Genomic DNA, 21931 nt, shown 5'->3' on the forward strand with positions numbered 1-21931 from the left:
ATATAGACTGGGTGAAACCAGGTTTAATAGCAGTAACTATGATAGAGATCTTAGAGTCTTAGTGGACAACCAGCTAAATATGAACCAGCAGTGTGTGGCAGCCAAAAAAGCCAATGCAATCCTAAATTGCATTAATAGAGGGATGGTGAGGCGTGAGGTGATTTCCAGAACTTTATTCAACAGGTTTAACAGCAACAACTATTCAGGACTCACGCGTGGGACAGCGCCGCCTGACAGCTATTTATATGGATAGCTGTCAGGCGGCCAGCCAATGGGAGAGGCGCAATTCTCCCTCCGGCAGCCAACCGTGCCTGGACCAATCAGGTTGTGGCGGGGCGGGGCGGGGCTTGGCTGCCGGCTGCGTCAGGAGGACGCAACACAATCAAGATCAAGTGAGGTACTAATAGCACTCTATAAAGTTTTAGTAAGACCACATCTAAAATACTGCATCCATTTTTGGTCGGCACACTATAAAAAAGATGTTGAGATTCTAGAAAAAGAAAAGCAACCAAATTGATTAGGGGACTGGAGACTAAAATATATAAAGAAGGATTACAGAAACTGGGCATGGCAAGTCTATTGAAGAGAAGGACCACGGGAGACATGATAGAAGTGTTCCAATATTTGAAGGGCTGCCACAGAGAGGAAGGCGTCAAACTATTTTTCAAGGCATCCAAAAGCCAGACAAGGAATAATGGATGGAAGTTAATTAAGAAGTGATTCAACCTAGAAATAAGGAGAAATTTTCTGACCGTGAGAACAATCAACCAATGGAACAGCTTGCCTTTGGAAGTTGTAGGAGCTTCATCACTGGTGGCTTTCAAGAAAAGATTGGACTGCCATTTGTCAGAAATGGTGTAGGGTCTCCTGCTTGGGCAGGGGATTCGACTAGCTGACCCACAAAGTCCCTTCGAACTCTGTTAATCTGATGTTAGATCTGATACAGCATCCAGAACCAAATCTGGAAACGCAGCTAGGTACCACAGGAAGGAATATTACTGTCCAAGTCTAGTTATTGGCAACTCTATTTTACTAATCCAGCCAATTCTGTACACTTGATAAATTTAGAAAGGAAAATCAAGGTATGCCCATCACTTTGATTATTATAGCATAAAGTCAGACGGGGCGACATGGCCATTAAATCCAACCTTCTGCTCATTGCAGGAATCCAAATTTAAGCTTCCTTTGCAAATGTCTATTCAGATTTTGCTAGAAGATGTCCCACTAATGAGGCAGGGGAATCAACTGTCAAGCTGTTCTTACTATTAGAAAGTTTTCCTTAATTTATTATCGTGATTCCATGACCTGTACTCTGGAATAAGGGGTTCGTCTAATTGAAGAGTAGCCATATATCTTCCCTCATTTGTCCTTTATGAAGGAAAGAAATGAAATGCTACCAATCAAACATCATGAGACGAATTGCTATAATGTTTCATACACAATGCTTCCCAGTTGGCTCCTACAATCAAAATGAATGCCTTGTGAAGTACATATGTGAAGTCTATATGTCTTGTGATATCCCAGTTAAAATCTGAATATTATCTACAGTATTCAAAATATTTAGTTAGTTAGTTTGTCACTCATGTACAAGATAACAGGAATAAGAGGAAACATGAATAAGAACACAGGAAAGGGGTACAAATAAATGGGGACATTAGGACAGGAAAGATAGGCATGCTGGTGCACTTATGCTAATCATAATTATGTTAATCAGCTCACTGATATATACTTAAGTTGTTTATCTGGAACAATCTAATAAGTCTCACTTTCAGAGCTCTTAGAACATGTGTCTGTGTCTGACCTGCACGCTCCTGTGGTAAAGTAGAGACTTGTTTCACTCCTATACTAAGTGCTGGACTGAAATGCAAATAAGAATAACAGCATTCCTGTTTGCTTAGCAAATAATCAGTCCAGAACAATAGGACAAGTTAGCATAAAAAAGAAGTCTATTTTCTCAGCCAATCTTCCAAAATGTTCAGTAAACCAAGATTGCAAAATTCAGTCTTAGTAACTTTATTTGCATTAAAGTCTTAATTAAAAAACAAACAAATAAAGGAAAGAAGGAGAGTAGATAATTTCAAGAGGGTTTCTGTGTTCCACTTAAGGCAAAATCATGACAAAGGAACTTTGCATTCACAATGGATGGATAGATCCAGTAAGCTTTCTACGGTAGTATTTTCCCACTAAAAAAGCTCAAGGATTCCAAAGAGAAAGCAATTGCTAGGCAGCAGTAGAATTAATCTATTAGATCAAAAGAAAACATTAAATTATATGATAAAAATATCCAATTTTTGATGTGTTGGAAACATTTGGAATGTTGAGATGATATTGTGAGGGTTTTTCTCAAAACATCTGCTCTGGCCTTGTTTATTCATGGAATGGCTGCCCTAATCATTTAATCATGTAATCATAATCATAATCATGCAAGTGTCAATTTATTAGTATGCTGCCTGTCACAGCTTTTAGCCCTTATTCCAGCAAAGCACTTTTACCTACTACTCATCTTGGTCTTTTTTCTTCACACCTCTAAACTTAATTTCAGACTTTCATCATCTTATTTTCTAAAATAAAATTAATAAGAGGATAGGGCTGTGAAACTTTGCAACATATTTATTTTCCAGTTTCAAGTATATGTGTATGTGTATGAGAGACAGAGAGGTAGAGGAGGAAACTTGGTGGAAATAGTTTTGGGACCCTTGGCACATTAGAAGCCCTCAAATTTTAGACGGTCCAAAAGATAGAATGCAAATCTTAAGAAAAATCAGAAAAAACAACCTCTAGCCATGAAAGTAAAGTTAAATGTTTAAGTTTCTGTAGAATTGAAACTGGCAATAAGGCAATATAAATGGATTTAAAACCTAGAGATAAACTTCATCTATTTTGTTCCATTACATTCATCATCAAAATATTAACAGTAGTCGGTTGTTGGCAGACTTAAAAAATACAGCCTTCTATATTGTTTATACACATATATTTACATATCCATATCTTTCAGGAACAATTTGAAGATACCAAACCAAATCATAAGCCATTTTTCACAATTAATATACAACTGGAATATTTGGGGAAAGTAGGAACTAGCTGGGTTCATTACTGCCATGGAAATAAAGCAGGACAAAGTGGACAACCTGTCCCTCAAAAGCTTCTGGTTGTTGGTGCTGAAGGTTCTGAAATTATGGTTCGCATGATGGCCTAAAACTACTTTGTGATCCGTCCTAAGATCCTAAGACACAGAGGGCCAGCCTAAAGTTTCTTTTACTCTTGCTCCTCAGAAGTTACAAAGGGCAGGCAGCTAGCTCATAGTATTTTAAAATCTCAAGGGCTGCCATGTCATGTTGTGAAGTAAATCTCATACAATTCATCACCCAAGTTGGAGGAAAATAGTTTGAAGCTCAAAAATAATGAATTCTGTCATTTCCAATAGAAGTGTGAAGGGAGAATTATGAATGAACCTTTTAAAAATACGTGTGTGCAGGGAGATTGCCCTTCTACGAAATGAAAGCAGCACGCTTGTGTTTAAATGGCCCAATCCTGAATCCGAGACCTTTCGCTTTCAATTAACTTAAATTGACAATTGGAAAAGGGTTGAAAATGTAGCCTGGCTCTTTCAGTTTGATAGATTTCAGCTTTGACATTATATGTGTTATTCCAACCTGAATTTAACTTTAAGGGGGGAAAAGGAAGAAAGAAAATGTAAAGTGAAAACCTGATTCGATCGCAGTGATTGAATTATATTTTAAAATATCTACAAAATACCTAAAAATTTAGCACACTTGTGTTTTGCTTTTGATGTATCCACCTGTCAATTATGGCAGTTATGTTATCATATCAGAATTTCACAATAATAATGCATTCATGACCCAACCTTGAGAATATTTACTTAGATTTGTGTACTACAAAGTTCAGTATGGGCATCTGGTGTTCATCAAATTGAACTTTAAGTTTTAATATAAAATATAACACAAATAAAATGAGAATGCTATGTGTTCCTTTGTTTAAAGAATGGCATTTTATGTTAGAGTGATAATGTTCTAGGAAAATTCACCTATCAGCCAAACAATAACAATCCTTTCATCCTGTAGGGTTGTGCATAAGCACTGGAATAAAGTAGCTACATGAACAATAAATCAGGTAGCAACAAGAATTGGCTTCATAAAGCAGATACTGGATATGCAACCCTGCTTTTACTTCATGCTTAATGTCACTGTAATAGGGAACAACTTCTACCTGTTATTTCAGCTTAGTTGCGATGCAAGGATGGATTCTCATACAGGCTTCACTTAAACAAGATGTCAGAAAGAAATTAATCATCATTTAAAACTGCAAACCTACCTATAAAATTACCATTAATACTACTAAAAAAATAAAGTTAAAAGCTCAATGAGCCAAAACATTGTGAAGCAAGCAACTTAGCATCCAAAGCCTTCCTTTCAATTGCTTTTATGTGAGCGGATAAATCACATTCTTTGCTGCTCTCAGGTCCAAAGTTGTAATCTTAGACTGACCTAAATTTCATATTATATAGACTGGAGTTTAAATTATTAGTAATATATATGGAGAGACAGTGTGTGAAAGAGAGAGAGAGAGAGATGTCTAACTGAGTGAACCAATAGATACTGTATACATAGATTTTCAATAAATTCTTGACAAATCCCTCATTAAAGACTCTGAGCAAATTTAGCTACCATGGCCTAAGAGGACAAGGACTCTCCTAGATTGTCAACTGCTGTCATCTTCTTTCTCACTAAGTTGGAATCACACAAAAAATTAAAATTTATCTGACCAATTGTTTACCAATGTAGGCTTACCAATGATAATTGGGACTGGGAACTCCATTGGTGCAGCTGCACCAATTTACAATGGCAGATCCAGAACAGTGGTGGGTTCCGGATCTCGGTGCAACTGGTACAGTGCAACAGGGCCCGGCGTCCACCACATGAACGTGCGCAGCACATGTGCAGCACGCATGCACACATGTGCAGCACGCACATGTGTCCTTATCTCCTGTGACACCTCCGCAATGCACCAGCTGCTCGGCGGAGTGTCGCGCAGGCGCCATACACTCCATGCACGTGTGTAGACGCACCAAAAAGCTCAAATACAGGTAAGGAGTGTGGGCAGGCGGGTGGGCCCTCCAGAGCACCATACCGGAAAGGTACCCAGTGCTCCCAGCAGACACCAGTACGCCCATACCGGGTTGTACTGCCTGCAACCCACCACTGATCGAGCAGTCAAATCCAATCTGGTCACAGCCTCTTCTAGTTAATGACTGCCATTTCCAATCTACTGCCAGGTTTCCCATTGACTCTGCTTTTCAGAAGCCAGCAATGAAGGTTGTATATGGCAATCACATGATCATGGTTATGCTGGGATACTATAATAGCAGGTTGGATGCCAAGATCCTGAATCATGATCATGTGATGGCCATAACTATGCAGACCTGCCTTAAATCCCCCTTATTCATAACTTGCAATGCTCGCTGAACAAGTAGACATTAAGTGAGGACTAGCTATACTGTAGAAAAATCCAAGAACTATGATAAAAATTCCAGCTTGCTGTTTCTCAAGTACAAGTTCTATTTATAGTGAAATCCAAGTTCAAATTTCTGCATATTTTCTCTTGCTTAAGCTATGAAATGGGCTGAACTGCTTTTCCTTTTGATGGAAAATCCAGTTTTCATCAGTCTTTAGTTTTGGTATTAGCAGAATCTTATATCAGGTCATTTTCCTCTATATAAATATTAACTGCCATGACTGCTAATAGAACAAGAAATTGGAATAAACAGATAATTCTCAGATTGGTGAGTTATGCAAAATGGAAGGCTGAGTTCAAGTGTTTTTAACTTGCATATAGGCAACCTGGAATTAGAGCTGAGCCCTGAAGTGGCCGTATTTGCATTGGGTACCAAACTATTCAAAGTGGAAAAAGTAAAAGAGGAATTGTGCAAAGACCCTAAAAAATCTCCGCTAATGAGTAGACTTTTAAATGGCAAATACAATCTCTGTTAGCATAAAAATTGCAGATTTTGCCTATACATTAACGAGATGGGATTCTTGAGTCAGGGTGGACATCTCACTGAAAATGTCAACCAATGTGCAGCTCTGGTAGAAATCAATGCTTAGAATCATTAGAAAAGAAACTAAAAAACAGGCTCACTGATACAATAATGTTCTTTGCAACTCTGTAGTGAGTACATACTTGACCTGGGTACAAATTCAGTTACCACATCAAAAAAAAGAAAAGGAGCAAAAATATACAAAAATAGGGGGTGGCGTGGCTTCTTTATTTTATTTTATTTTTTAAAAAAACTATGGCAACAACTGGAGTTTTTCTGTTTGAAACAAAGGAAGGTAAAGAAATATGACAAAAGTGCTATATTTAAAATCACATATAGGTTAGATGATACAAATAATTTTTTCTTATACGTAATATTACAATTCTGAGTCATTCTCTACACTGCCATTATTTTTTACCAAGTGTATATTCATTGCTAGTAGCTACGTTAACAACAACCAGTTTGTATGGTTTTAAAGGAAGACTGGATATATTCAGGGAGGATCAAACTATGAATAGCCCCGGCGGTGGGTTCCTACTGGTTCGGACCGGTTTGGCCGAACTGGTAGTGGTTTGGCAGCCTGAGTTGCTGGAACCGGCAGCGACCCAGATCTGCCACATCCCCGAACCAGTTCTCCTATGGGGCTGCCATCTTGATTTTCAGTTCTGTGCAAGCACAGAACAACTGTAATTGCACAAATTTATTTTTTATTTTTTTTACATTTTGCGCATGTACAGATCTATTTTTGCGCAAATGCGCATGCATGCATAGTGTGTGTCTAGTGTGCGTGAGAACAAAACGAGTGTGTACATGCAACATTTTTGCACGCACCGAACCGGCAGTAATACAGATAGCAACCCACCCCTGAATGGCCCCTAAAAATAATGTATTTTGAATTCTTAACTCTATCTCTTCTTCTTTTACTGCACATGCTTCTTAAGTACTTTTATGTATCCCATTTCTGCTACATTCAACTTACTTTCTGCTTCTCTTTACCCAAATTCTGAACTATATATAACAAAGTAAGCAAAATAACACTCTTAAACACAGTAATTTTCTCTTTCAATAAACATTCATCCCTTACAAAATACATTTTTTATTTTGTAAAATGTTTCCATTGATTGTCTATCTCTAATAAATATTGAACTAAAGTATTCACGTTTTTCTATTTGCTGTTGTTATTGTTGTTGTTTTGTTGTTTTTTGTTTTTACCTGCAATCCTTTCTTCAATTTTTCCTGACAACTACCTTTGACTTTCACATATTAATTTTTAGATCCTTACTCATTGTTATGTCATCTAATCTCAATGCAAATCATTTGAGTTCTTAACACCACAGAGTATGCATATTTTTGCATTTCCAACTGATGTGTCTAATGTCATCACAAGCATTCTTTACAATTTTTCTATAAATACATTAAACAACCAAATGATACCACACATGCCTACCTTTTTACCTTATCTGTGTTGATTTACTAAGTATTCCATTTATCCTCACATGTTTTACTTCCATCACATATTATTCTCATTGCTTTCAGCAACCAATTTGCAATCCCCTATTATTTTTGCATTCTATTTGGCTACCTTTGTAGAAGAGAAATATTCTTCCAATCAACAGGCACAAATTTAGTTTTATTTAGAAACATGTTTAAAAAACCAGTTATTCTATAAGGAAATCACATCAATGAATTAGCATTTGTCCAATTACATCAATCTTGAACCTTATTTTTTAATATTTTCAGATCAACTGACTTTTTTTTCACTTTGAAATACTTTTATTATTTTCCATTTTCATAACATATAATCACATGTATACTATTACATAGCCAATATCATATTGTATTAAGTAATAATTACATCAGTTCCTCTTGCCATCAACTCCCAGAAAGATAAAAAACAATTATTAGCTCTTCTGCTCTCCATACACCACTTTCTTCTGCCTCTCCTCCCCCTCACCTCCTTTCTTCCCTCCATCATCCTTTTCTACTCTACTTCCCCTTCCTTTCTCCTTCTCCTCTCTCCTCATTCTACTCCTCCCTATTCTCCTCATCTTCCCCCCTTCCCCTCTCTCCTATCCCTCTCTTCCTATCTTTCTTCTCTCCTCTGCTTCCCACTACTTCTTTTTCATATTTTTTCTGAACACATGAGCATTTTATGGCATGTCACTCAACATCTCACTGTCATTTCCTTGTCAAGCTATCCTTGAACCTATTTTCTAGTAATGTTGTCTGAATATAATTCAATTAAAAATGGGAACATAGTGAATACTACCTATTTACTCTGTACATCTAATCCATAGGATTTGTAATAAAAATTATGCAATAATAAAATGCATTTTTAGAAATACTAAATGTTTCACAACTCTTACTGGACTCTCTGAAACACTAGTCATAACATGAGAAAGCAACAGCTTCTCAGCATAATGTTTAGTATACAGCTTTAATATAATTGTTGCAAAATTCCTCCCATTCCAAGTAACCTTATGAATTTTATTTGCATGCAAAACTATTGAATTGACTAGGATTTAGATACTCTGGTGGTATTTGAATATACATTTACCTGGGAGTATGTGGACTGGGATAAAAATTTGCAGCAATTCCTCTACTGGCAAGGACTACAATGCTATGCAGAATTAAGAGAGGCAACGCTTCCTGGAAGTCAGGAAAAATGTTTGGTGCAAACATTCTAAGGCTTGCCTGCATTTCTATTCTTAAGAAGGAATACAAAACCTCCAGCCCCAGTTTGCAAATCCCAATGCCCTTCGAGATCCTGATGCCAAAAGTCATGTGACCAAGCTGGAATAGAAAAAAAAATAGTGGAAAAAACATCATAAATAAGGATGGGAAAGAAGGCACAAAATCTCGGTAGCAGAAAATAGTTTGACTCATCTACATTAATCCATGCTGGGTTTTGTTTCAAATGTTTCCTATAATGTATAGACTAGTTCGCACAACACGCTAAGCTACAGTTTTTATTGTCATTGTTTGTTGACTCCATCCAGCCACCTCATTTTTTTTCACCTCAGTTTTTATAAGTAATCTGTATTGATTACAGCATCATTTATAGAATTCAGATTTCAAAAACTATGGTTTAAAAAAGTGCTGGGTTTGCACATTACATTTAGCCAGACCCAAAGAAATATGCATACATTTATTTATTTGGCTCAGTATTCAGTATTAAACTGCAAGTTCAGTCTTTAAAATGTCTACCTGGGTTGACCAATCATAAAAAATCCTGGTGACCACCAGATAGTAGCAATGGGTCAGAGGTTTGTTTGTTCATTCGTTCATTCGTTTATTTCCTTGCTGCCATATAGGTTTTGTCCAGAAACCTCCCATCTACCACTAAGACAGATAATAAAAAAGCCTTCCTGGATAGGGAAATAAAACCTGGACACTTCTTAAATGTTATAAAATTATATTTGCATAGATAGATAAAAAGAAAAAGGAAGCCCTGTTAGAAAACAGAAAATCCCAATTAAATTATACATATGCCACTGTAACATCATCTATTGGTTGCTCTGAAAATCAACAACTTCCCTTTATCTTAGTAATTCTGTTTCAGGAATCCATGAGTAAAATAAAGCAAGAAAAAAGCCTTTAAAAAAAAGTTTTTTGAGTGACCTTCTTGAACAGCAGCTATGAAATTACAGCAGTATGGTATGTTATTACTGCCTTTCAAGAATTCAGCACACTTCTAAATGTAATGCAACCCTGTGAAATAAACCATTATCATCTTCCATGCTAAAGAATGGAGAACAGAGGCTTCAAGATAATGGTTTGCCTAAGTCCACCTGGGGACCTCAGTAAAAAAGGAAAATATACACTGCATAAATTCATAGTTAAAACATCCATCCTATGCTCCAATTTAAGGAGCATTTTTTGTGACACTAAAGCTCTCTTTAAAACAGTATTTTTCATTGTACTGAATCAGGAAAGTCCAAAAATGTAGTCTAAGTCTAAAAATGTTTAATATAGTTTAAAAATAAAGACCAACTCCCAAAATATAGATGCTCCAAAAATCATAATCTGTCTGTATGGATTTTACCCTTGCATATTCTGCACCATAATTCTGTTCCTCCCCATCCACTAAAACCTGTTGAATCTCTGCTATACTCACTTGGCAATAAATCTCATTAAATTCTCTGGAATTTGCTTGTTTCCCAACATTGTAGTGTTAGACTCTTCAATCAAATACTACCTCACTACATAGAAATAAATAAATCTCAATGCAACTGAGCTTGTTTCTATAGGTGATACACTGAAGGTAATCTGCAGAACAAAACAAAAACAGGATAATGATTTAAATATACTTGAAGAATCCAGAAGAAATTCAGTACTACTTACCAGGGTGCTATTCCTACTAATGCTAGTGAATAGCATAAAAAAGTACATAGAAACTTTATAAATAAAATATTCCAAAATTTGGGATGCGATGTTCTAATGAGACTACTTTCATAATAGCTGTGTTTTTTGTGCAACAGAGTAACGTCTTACAACTGAACCATTGTTTATTGAATTAGTTAAGTAGCTTTAATTTCTACACCTTATGGAGTCACATTGGCCAATTGCCAAAATGAGAATGCCATGCCCTCCAAGTCTCTTCAGGAACCCTGAGAGTCTATGGCAGTGATGGCTAACCTTTTCCGGACCGAATGCCCAAAGTATGCACCTGAACCTCCAAAATGCAATGCGTGCACCGCTCCTGCTCATACACCCCGCCCCCCACATGCATCCAACCCCCATGCATGTGTGCATCCCTCACATGTGCCCCGCACCCACTCATGCATGGCAGAGACCTGACGACCAACTGGCTGGCGGTAGACGTACATGCATGTGCATGCGCACTGGAGCTGAACTGGGTGACATCTCACATGCCCACAGAGAGGTCACTGCATGCCATCTGTGGCACATGTGCTATAGGTTCACCACCACAGATCTATGGCCTTCTGACCATGCTACTAAAAATTGAAGGCATGGTTTCTGCTACTTTGAGGTTTGATAGTAGCGTAAAGTAGTAACACTTTCAGCAAAGTGGCATCAAAAAAAAACCATAGGATTAAAACTTCCATCATCCCCTGCAGACTGAAAAGACAGAAGTTATAATCCAACACAGTGTTTCTCAACTTCAGCAGCTTTTAAGATACATAAATGTCAACTTCCAGAATGCTGTCTGGGGAATTCTGGGCATTGAGGTCCACATATCTTAAAGTTGCTGAAGTTGAGAAACTCCCGGCCCAACCTATCTTGAAGGACAACAATAACAGCCAATAACTGGCCAATAGCTTATTTCCCTCTACATATCACTTGGGATTTCATCCCACAGTAGAAAATGCAACCTTTATTTCTGTTAATTTGAAAGCAGATCAGCTCTTCCACGTTTACTCAGTGTTAAATGAGGAAAGACAATTTCTGCTTTCCTATCCCTAATCAAGTCTGATGAACATTGGTGGGGGGGGGGGAGAGAGAAATGATTCCATTTTCCAATTGCACAAGCCACAATAATGAAAGACAATGTTCTGAAAAAAATAGATGCATTGGGATCTTGTCCTATGCTTGATTTTTTTTTAATGTGTATGAGGTGTGCCTCAGGCAGAGCTGTTGTGCATCTGTGAGACAGGAAGAAAGAGACAGGGAAGCAAGTAGTAAGCAATGAAAGCAGCATCTAACTGTGGTGGTTTCCCCCCCTTTCTCAAAGCTGCAGAGTGACAGAGGAATTATGGGAAGCAAGGAGCAGGTTACAAAAGAACATTTTAAGTTTTTTCCATCTTAACTCCCTTTAAACACATTTTCAAAAAGCAACAAGAGGAAGAAGAGAAAAAGAGAATGGGATGATCAATAAAACATTCAAAACACCCTCCCCACAACTGACATTTTACCTGAATATTTCATAGTGTATAGTCTACTTTTGTGTCTGTTGATGTTACATGAAATGCAAAATCATCTTCTGGAGGAACAAACCAAACTAAACCCAGTAGGACTTGCTTCTGATCAATCATATACAAGAATGGGTTTTATCTACAAGGAGTTTAGAACTCCAGATTCCTCAGAAATAGGTGACTATATGAATAAAAGACATTATTACTGGAGAACCAGGAATTATTTTTTCATGTCATCAGTTCTAAATTCCAAATACATTTAATTCAAAGTAAATTCCATTAATACAGTAATAACGAAGTATTCCTCCAAATGTTTATTCAGAGTTCCTCTATTTTCAACTTATTCTTTCACGTTCAGGAATTTTCTAGACATGCTTATTACACCGTGTATCTATACAGAGTTACCAACATGCCACATGAGATCCAGAGTCTTTCTTGGGCAAAGTTGCTTGGTCAGTTTTATAAAAGACAGTATCCCTTTTCTCATTGCAATACTGAGTAATAGTACTGTGGTAACTTTACGCCACTGACGGCTAACCTTTTTGTCATTGCGTGCTGAAAGCGTGCGGGCACACGCGACAGCACACGCACGGATACCCACACCCATAATGCAATGTGTGCGCTGTACCTCCTCTGTGCTAACCACCCCATCACATGCTCATGCCTGCATGTGCTGCCCCCCCTGCGCATGCACAGCAAAGATCTGAAAATCACTGGCCGGTGGGAGGTGCATGTGCATGCACGGTGGAACTGAGCTGGGATGACCGCTCACATGCCATAGGTTCGCCATCATGGCTTTAGGCTCTAAGGAGGCCTGCACAGTTTATAGAAGGGAAGGGACAGATTTACATCTTAAAAATAACTGTTTTGTGTAGGTCTGTCCTTAAGACAGAAATAGTTCCATAAGCAAGCTGGTGTTTCTTCCAGAAGCTGGACAAGTTGTCACTCAGTCCAGAAAGAGAATATCATCAGATGGCGGGTGGTTGTGGAAAGGGTACAAAAACAGGGTACTGTAGAGGCACGTTATGATTTAGATTAGATCAGGAAGTGGATAATAATCACTTAATACAGCAGGTGTGGTGCACATAATGCATGAGGACTGTGCTGAATTTGAAGAGTTGGGGGGGGGGTGTTTATTTATTTATTTATTTATTTATTTATTTATTAGAATTTGCAAACAAAAACAAAAATGAGAACAAGAATAAAAGAATAAAAATATAATAACAGGGACAATTGGCACGTTAGTGCACATACACACCTCCTTCTACTAACAACCACTTAAGTATGAAGTAAGGTCCATGGAAGACAATTTGTGACTGAAACTGTGAAAATTTGTAGCTGAGACAACTGAATCAGGTAGAGCATTCCAGAGTTTGACAACTCTGTTACAGAAATCATATTTTTTTACAGTCAAGTTTAGAACGATTTACATTGAGTTTAAAGCAGTTGTTCGCATGCATATTATTGCAATTACATGATAAAATGTCATTTATAGGTAAAGCATTACTACGTATAATTTTGTATGCAATATCTAGGTCTGGCCACAAGTGAGACAATTCTAAGTTATCCAAAGAATCCAAGAATTTTCAAGCCTAGTAGCATAGGGAATTCTATGGTGTACAGAAGAGTGCAAGACTTTTCTTGTGAAGAACATTTAAACCCGCTCGATTGTACTGATGTCAGATATATGGCGGGGATGCCAAACTGTTGAACAATATAACACTGGTCTAGCTAATTAGCAACATAATGTTTCCAGAAAAAAAGCTTCACAAAATTAAATTTACAACTCTTACTGCTTTTTTTTAGCAATGCTGTTACAGTGAACTTTGAAGCATAAATCATCAGAGATAAGTGCACCTACGGTAGGTCCTTGAAAAAGTGAGTGTCATCTGCTAGATCAATTCCACCTAGCTTATACTTGACATTCTGATTACATTTACCAATATGTAGGACAGAGCATTTATTAATCAAAATTTGAAGTTGCCAAATTTGTGGCATAGTTGAGATCACTTTGCAAACAGCAGAATTATCTGTAGTATTGAATAATTTTACATCATCAGCAAAAGGGATGCAATTGCTTTTAAGTTGATCACACAAATCATTGATATAGAGCAGTGGTAGTCAACTTGGTCCCTACCGCCCACTAGTGGGTGCTCCAGCTTTCATGCTGGGCGGTAGGGGTTTGCTGTAACTCTGCTTTATACATTTTATAAAGTAAAGTTACTTCCCTACTTTATAAATCACCATTACCGTGGAACTGGTTAGAAAATTTTACTACTAACAGAGATACAAAAGTGGGCAGTAGGTATAAAAAGGTTGACTACCCCTGATATAGAGCAAGAAACGTGTGGGACCTAAAATACTGCCTTGCAGAACACCATTGTTAACTGATTTAGGTTTAGACAGCGAGTTCCCTATTCTGACTTTCTGCAGTCTATTAGACAGGAAAACAGCAATCCACTTGTGCAAAGGTCAAGAAATGCCATAAGTTTAATTTCATCAGCATGTACTACTGTAATAAAACCCTTACAAAAATCTATGTATCATATTTTCAGAATATAAGACACACCTTTTCTCCCCCAAAAGAGGGTGAAAATCTGGGTGTATCTTATACACTGAATACAGCATTTTTGGCCTACTGAAATGCCGTCCCCTTTGCAAGTTTCCCAAAGCCTCTGCATGCTCTTTTTTTTTTTTTTTTTTTTTGCAAAAAATGGGGTTTGCAATGCAGGGGTAAAGGGTTTGGGAGGCCTTTAGAGTGCAAAACTTTTTTTTTTAATTTACCTCTTCAAAAATCATGGTGCATCTTATACTCTGAAAAATATGGTAAATTGCATCTACAGCTTTACCTTGATCAAGACATGTAGTCCAGATGTTTTACAGTGCAAAAGTTGTAAATTACAGGATGAGTTTTTCCTAAAGCCAAACTGTTTGTCAAACAGCAATTGGTTTGTCTTTAAGTGGTGAACAATGGATTGGTTTATAATTGATTCCATAACTTTGCATGTAACACAGCACAAAGAGATTGGTCTATAATTTTCAACTGAACTAGATTCAACCTTTTTAAAGATTGGTATAACTATAGCTGATGACCATAGATCAGGCAGAGAACTAGTTCAAAACAATACTTCAAAAATTGTACACAAAGGTTCAGCTAGGACAGCAGGAAGCTTTTTCAGGGGAAAAAAGCACATAATTCATCTGGTCCTGTGGATAGGGATAGCTTTAGATTACATAATGCTAATTCAACATTATCTACTGTAAATTTAATATTCAGCAGTTTGTGGTTCAACTTGTGAATGGGGGACTGCAACCATTGCTATCCACAAAAACTGAACTAAAAACTGTATTGAATAGATTGGCCTGACCAACATTGTCATTACAATCAACCTCTTTTAGGGGTGGAATGACTTGTAAGTCTTTAAGTTTCGAGTTAACAAGGTTGTAAAAGTCTCACTAGAGTTTTGAGTTTAACAGCTTTTCCTCCTGTTTGCAGAAATAATTGGTGCATTCGTGTTTAATTGGACGACATAAGGCCTTGTAAGTGGCTTTTGAAGTTTTTAAAATTGTTTTATACATATTTCATGGCCTAACCACAGTTTACCTATTTCCTATCTTGAAACTGTACTTTGTATTTTCAACGATATTATGAAAAAGGACCCAGATGGCTGAGGAATCACAGGATGGGAACCCCTGATTCTGAGGTACTGCAATTCCCACCATATGCCTTCATTGTCCATGGGAATTAGGACAATGAAACTGAGGTCAACAATATCAAAGAGGTAGGACCTACCCATTGCTCATTCCTTATCTAGACTGGGACGCTCACCTTTAAAACTCACATACTTTATGCTATAAACTTGTTGTGACAAGAAACAAGCAGAGAAATACCGCTCTAAGATCCTGAGGGCCTTAAATGAAGGTTGAATCAAAATAAAGAGAAATACCAGGCTAAAAGAAGAGGACTTAATGAAAGGTATTTGACAATGGCATCTGCAGGGCCTTTTTATCATCTACTCTTTCATCCATCTCCTTTAAATAATTCATATACTACATCAATATAGCACCCCTTAAGTATCCTGGGACAAACCTCTAGAAGTCGTTTAAGAGTTACATTGAAGATAATGTATACTGGGTATTAATATTCTAGTTATCCTTAAAAAGCAGTTGATAAGACTTGGAGCCAACTGACTTTTTTTGTAACTAGAAGACAAACAGGAAAGAGAAAAATAATCAGTTTTGCTTTTACTATTTTGGGAAATAAATGTAACCAAAAAGTATGTGAGTGGGAGGTAATGAAATACACTGATTTGAATAATCAGCCATTTTGGGCTACAGGTAGTTCTGTATGGTGAAAGACAATATCTTTAGTTATTGCTTTAAATATATAATTGTTTTAAAAATATATTGTTTTAAATAATCTTATAATTGCTTTTTAAAACCATAATCAGACAGCAAGGAGGTTTCATGCAAATGTGCTATCATATATATGAAGTAACTTGATAGAATTAATCAAATTCTGAAAGATCTGCATGTCAAAATAATCATTTATGAAAAGGATTTTTTTTTATTTTGGATAACTTTAGATCCACCAAATGTAATGGTCCCTCACTTTTTTCTTCCTCAATTGTCAGTGCCTTTATTTTATTTAGACCTCTTTGCCCTAAATATGGGGCTGCAGAATCTTAATTCTAAAACGAGTGCAAGGAGTATGCAGGATTATACCACCACCTGCTATAATATCCAAGCAGCATTTAGTAAATTCAGAAAATGAAATAGATATACAACAATGAAGCCGAAATCTGGAAACAAGGCCCAAACCAGGGGCAGGACAATGCATACCGGAATACTAAGGTTAAGGTTCCCCTCGCACATATCGTATGTCATTCCCGACTCTAGTGGGTGCTCATCTCCATTTCAAAGCCGAAGAGCCAGCGCTGTCCGAAGACATCTCCGTGGTCATGTGGCCGGCATGACTAAATGCCGAAGGGGCATGGAACGCTGTTACCCTCCCCCCAAAGGTGGTCCCTGTTTTTCTACTTGCATTTTACATGCTTTTGAACGGGCATAAGCAGGGGCAAGTAACAGGAGCTCACTCTGTTACACAGTACTAGGGATTCGAACTGTGAACCTTTCTGATAGACAAGTTCAGTGTCTTAGCCACTGAGCCATTGGCCCCTACCAGAACACTAAGAGGCAATATTTTGTTGCAGGATCTCAGGTAGAGGCAAGCACAACTGTATTATTCTTTCCTAACCACAGTGCAATTTACAATGAGTTGGGGAAACGCCCTGAGAATAACTAGAAATCTCTGCACTGTTGAGGAAGCTGCCCTAAATCATGGGGCAACCTCTCCTTAACAGTCTACTCCAGTGTTTCCCAACCTTGGCAACTTGAAATGTCCGGACTTCAACTCCCAGAAGACATTTCAAGTTGCCAAGGTTGGGAAACACTGATCTAGTATGAAACACTTCCCACCGGAAGTGGGATAAAGTTATCGGGGTGGCGAGGGAACTCCCCCAAAACTTGTTTTAAAAACCCAAGTGACTTAAAACTTCTTTCAGTATAAAAGAGCAGGTATTTTCTGAGAGAGAAGCGGATCCAACCCCTTCTAGCCAGAAAGGAAAGCAAGAGCCGGCTGCCTTCGTTCCCTAATAGGAGGCTGCAGTGAGTCCCGCCGTTTCAAGACCCCGGGTAGGCTAGGCTAGGCAAGGGAAGCTCTCGTTTCTTTCTCGTCTTGTCACCGCCGAGCAGTCCGGCAGCGAGAGGCACTGGAAGCTCCGCCGGCTCCCAGCTGGACCAGAAAGGCCTCGTAGTTCCGGGCAAGGCGAAGGCGCCGGCGCGAAGGCGGCCAAGCTCTGCTCTCGTCTTTCTATGAGAGGCGCCGGCGGAAATAAAAACTTACCTGGCGGGGCGAAGCAGCTTAGAGACGCCTGAGGAGCATTATCCGCGCTTCCTCCCCCTCCGTTTCCCACGGCGGGCCTTTGGCTTTCGCTCGCCCAGCCACCGAGCGTAAATCTATCCCGGAGGAGGGAAAGGAAAAAATAAATAAAAATAGGAACCAGGCTTAATGGCGACGGGGCCCCAGCAGGCGCTTTCAGATCGATTTACTAAACAAACTGAAACGTGGGTGGGGATGTTAAACAGTAACTAGGCGCACACGGAAAACTGAAAGTTTTTTTGCTTTCCCGCACGTCGGCTGGGCCTCAGTTTCTTATGCCCGGGAGCCATTCCCCCCCTCCCCCCCCTCCCCCACGGACGAGCTCCTGTCCGCCTTGTGCTCGACGTTGAGCCTCGCCTGGGCTGGAAAAACCAGCGGTTCTGTGCTTAGACGGAGTAGAACTCTCTCCAAGGGCTGCCAAGCGACGCAGGTGGGAGAGGGTTTAAACAAGGTCTGTGTGCGTTCATTGAAAGTGAGTCTCTTGGCGTCTCCTGAGATTTTCGTCCAAGTTGCTTTGCAGAGGCCCAAGAAGCCACTACCCGAGGGCTGCAGGAGTAGCAGAGTGACCTCCCTGGACGGAGCTGTGGGCGTGGCCAGAGTGCTAGGCGCCTGTCTGGTTTCTCTTAGGCTTTTACCTGTCCTGAAAGTAGTTTTCCGTTAAATACACCAAAAGCGTGAGGGGTGCGTGTAGCAGGAAGAATGCCGATAGCATCCCAAAGGCAGGCATTTATTGGTCTAACAATAACTGTACACATAGGTAAAGGTTCCCTATATGTGCTAGTCGTTCCCGACTCTAGGGGGCGGTGCTCATCTCCGTTTCAGCACTGTCAGAAGACGTCTCCGTGGTCATGTGGCCGGCATGACTAAACTGCTCTTGCCTTCCCACCAAATGTGGTCCCTATTTTTCTACTTGCCCTTTGACGCGCTTTCGGACTGCTAATACATAGGAACATGCTAAACTGGACTTCTGTGTAATCAAACGCGAGACTCGACGGGTTTCGTCCAGCGCTTTGCAAGGCTGGACGGAGCCCATTCTGCTGCCCATCTCCATTCGGAGCTAGCGGGCAGGAACCCAAATTCCGTAGGTGTTCTGCCAGCCAGAGTTGTCCCCTGCCAGGGGTGGGATACGAATAATTTGTAAGCGAATTACAACAAGCCTAGGCTTTGCAGTACATCGAGGATTAATAGAATTTATATCTGCGCAGACCTAGAGAGGTTGAACGACCAGATTCCAACGAACCTATTAATAGCTAAAACCTAATAAATGTAAATTCTAGCCTATTTTTTTTTAAAAAAAATCAGTTCCTTCGTGAGATGCACATTTAAAAAGAAGCCAGGATAGAGCTAGTAACTGTTAATCACACTGGTTGATTTAGTGGGAATTAAACAGGGGCTTGGATTTCGTCTTTAGATTAGTACTTGGCATCAGGATTTGACTGAATCGGTGAGTCTTCCAACGTTTGGCATTCAAAGCTACTGTAGGATTAACTTCCCTGGGTTATGCTGCAGATACACACATAGCCCCTAAATGACAGTAGGAGAGCTAGTTTTCTTGCCATCTCGTCCTGATTTTTGCATCTCGGATGTGTGGTGGTCCTAATTTAGTCTGATTCCGAAGTTCGACCGCTTGATTACCAACTCGATACGACATGGATAACCAAGTAAAATAATTTGACTGCTTTAAAAAAATAACTCGAGCCTAGGTTAAACTTACAAAATGCAGACCCCAGTAAACCAGCGTTTCGGTCCCTGTGACATTCCTCCGACATGATTTATGGTGTCATCCAACCCTCTGCCATTAATACATACTTTATATCGCTGCACGGATACAAATGTGTGGCCCCACCTTTCCACCCTTAAAAGTATCGGAGCGGCTTCAGCAGGGGCAAAATTGCGCCCCTCATATGCTTCAAAGGGTAGTAGCAGCTGCCACTCAGTGTCAGTCTTAAAGGAGCTTTTAGCGAAGAGGATTTAACATTGCCCCTATTTATCTAAATACCGTACTAGTTGAGGCTCGCATTTCGGGCCGATTCGCTCCACACCACTAAACACAAACTAAGCCAATTAAATTTAGCATCTTCTATGAACCCAATTTTTCATCTGGCCAGCTCAAGCTTTGGCTTTTGCTGCTGGAAAGATACCTGATAAGGTATTTGCTAAGGTGTTGCGGCACCTCTTCAGGAGCTGCAGAAGAGCATTTGGGGCTTCCCAGGGCAGGTCACGCCACAGCCAGGACAGTATCATTTCCGTCCTAAGGGCCAGGTAACCGCATTCGATCCACCAGGAGAAATCCCCTGCAATTTGCGGAGAGATAAATGCAGAAGATCAGTTGACGGACATATTCGAGAGCAAATGGGATAAAAGGAAGAAAGTGGAAAGTCTGGCAATCTCAGAGAAATTTAGGAGAGTTTAGGTGGGCATTTTCAGCCTTGAATCCCCCATTCCTCCCCCCGCAATCGTAAATATTGTGTAGATATCCAAGAAAAACGCATCTGAAATATGTGCATGGCCGGCGTAAAAGGAAGAAGTGTGTTTTACTTGAACGGAAAATAAAGGTGAAGTGTGCATTAAATAACCGCGGGTTTTGTTTTGTTTTTTTATTCCCCGAGTTCTAATGAAGCAGGCTTTCCGGTCTAACAGCACTCTTCATCTCGAAGTATTGCTGTGGAGTTGGCCTAATCAGAAAACCTGCCTTGTCCGCTTTACAGTGAATAATCTCTCTCCACCCCGACCCCCCCCCCCCCCCCATCCCACCTTCCCGTCTTGACTGGGCGGCAGCAGAAATTACTAACCGGAGCGGCCGCGGTAAACAGCTATTTGATCTCCCCTGGCTGAATCTCAGTGACTGCCAGCGACGATTACCTGTGGTTTTGTTTCAAAATTAAACCCCGAACAGGCTCTTCTACTTTCGGAGGCGATTTAAGCAGGCCGGGCCACCTCGAAGTTTCATGGCTAATATCCACCAGGGGTGGGAAACGAGAAGGCGAAGAACGGGGCATAGAAGAGCTGGTTTTCCTCCCCAAGGTGATCTTTAACTTATGCCGTTGTGGGGGTTTTTTCCTCCCAATTTCATGGCGGTAAAGGTTGGCTGGAACATTACCGGGCTCCTTTAACTAGCTGAGCTTTACTTTCAAGTAAACAGCCTAGGAAGAGGAGGGAAAGCAAGCCTGGTTTAGAAACGGGGAGGGGGGGGCGTTTTCTTCTTTTTGTCCGTGGGGTAATCGGGCAATGAAGAGTAATGTAAACTTCAAACCGCCCGAGCGTTTACTTCGTGGGAAAACATGAGGTTTTTGAGATGCCTTCTTTTGAAAACAACCTCATTTTAAAAAGTCTTATACAGTTACAGACCATTCGATTTGTTCAGGCCCTAGGATGGAGGTGTCGTCGGATAAAATACACTCTGCGAATGCTCAGAAACACTAGTTATTGGCGATCACCCTCTAATCCAGTGTTTCTCAACCTTGGTGACTTTAAGTCCTGTGGACTTCGACTCCCAGAATTCCCCAGCCAGCTATGCTGGCTGGGGGATTCTGAGAGTCGAAGTCCACAGGACTTAAAAGTCACCAAGGTTGAGAAACACTGCTCTAATCATTGTTCATATAAATATTTCATAGATTTGCACTCGGTGCTAAGGGTTCGGTTCACACACCGCGTCGAAATGTGCTTTCGTAGCGAGGGGTTTTCAACCATGGCTTGTAAACTGATTTATTCCTTAGCCCTTTGGCGAATTGTTGCTTATTTTACAAACCATTGTTAACTGAACTGTGGTTTAGCTTAATGGATCTACTCAGCTGGTATCTGTGATAGGGAGATGATATGCTATACATATGCTGTACTTCACCAGCTACAAGTAGGATGAAATCTTATAATTTCCGGTGGATTATAGGAATGGCAGCCCAAAACGCCTGGAGGTCTTCAGGTTGGGAAACGTATGTGTGTGTGTTACATTTTAAAATACGCCTTTTAGAGCGGTGAATTACATCTCTTTCTTGCAGCGAATTAAGAGATGGGGAAATGGAAATGCCATGGAAGAACAACTGGGAGACCAAATTCAACCTC

At 39.7% G+C, this 21931-nt stretch overlaps 1 protein-coding gene across 1 annotated transcript in view; it reads right to left on the reverse strand.

The window, feature by feature from the left end:
* Nucleotides 1–17947, reverse strand: part of HNF4G (hepatocyte nuclear factor 4 gamma) — a 69254-nt gene extending 51307 nt beyond the window's left edge. Inside the window, exon 1 of the mRNA XM_087706937.1 lies at nucleotides 17837–17947. The gene's annotated coding sequence lies outside the window, so the exon portion shown is untranslated. The remainder of the gene's footprint in view (nucleotides 1–17836) is intronic.
* Between the last annotated feature and the right edge of the window lie 3984 nt (nucleotides 17948–21931).

Source organism: Thamnophis sirtalis, unplaced genomic scaffold (genome assembly GCF_051295495.1).
Source record: "Thamnophis sirtalis isolate CommonGarterSnake01/CBP01778 unplaced genomic scaffold, rThaSir2_p1.2 scaffold_2, whole genome shotgun sequence".
NCBI classification, from domain to species: Eukaryota; Metazoa; Chordata; class Lepidosauria; order Squamata; family Natricidae; genus Thamnophis; species Thamnophis sirtalis.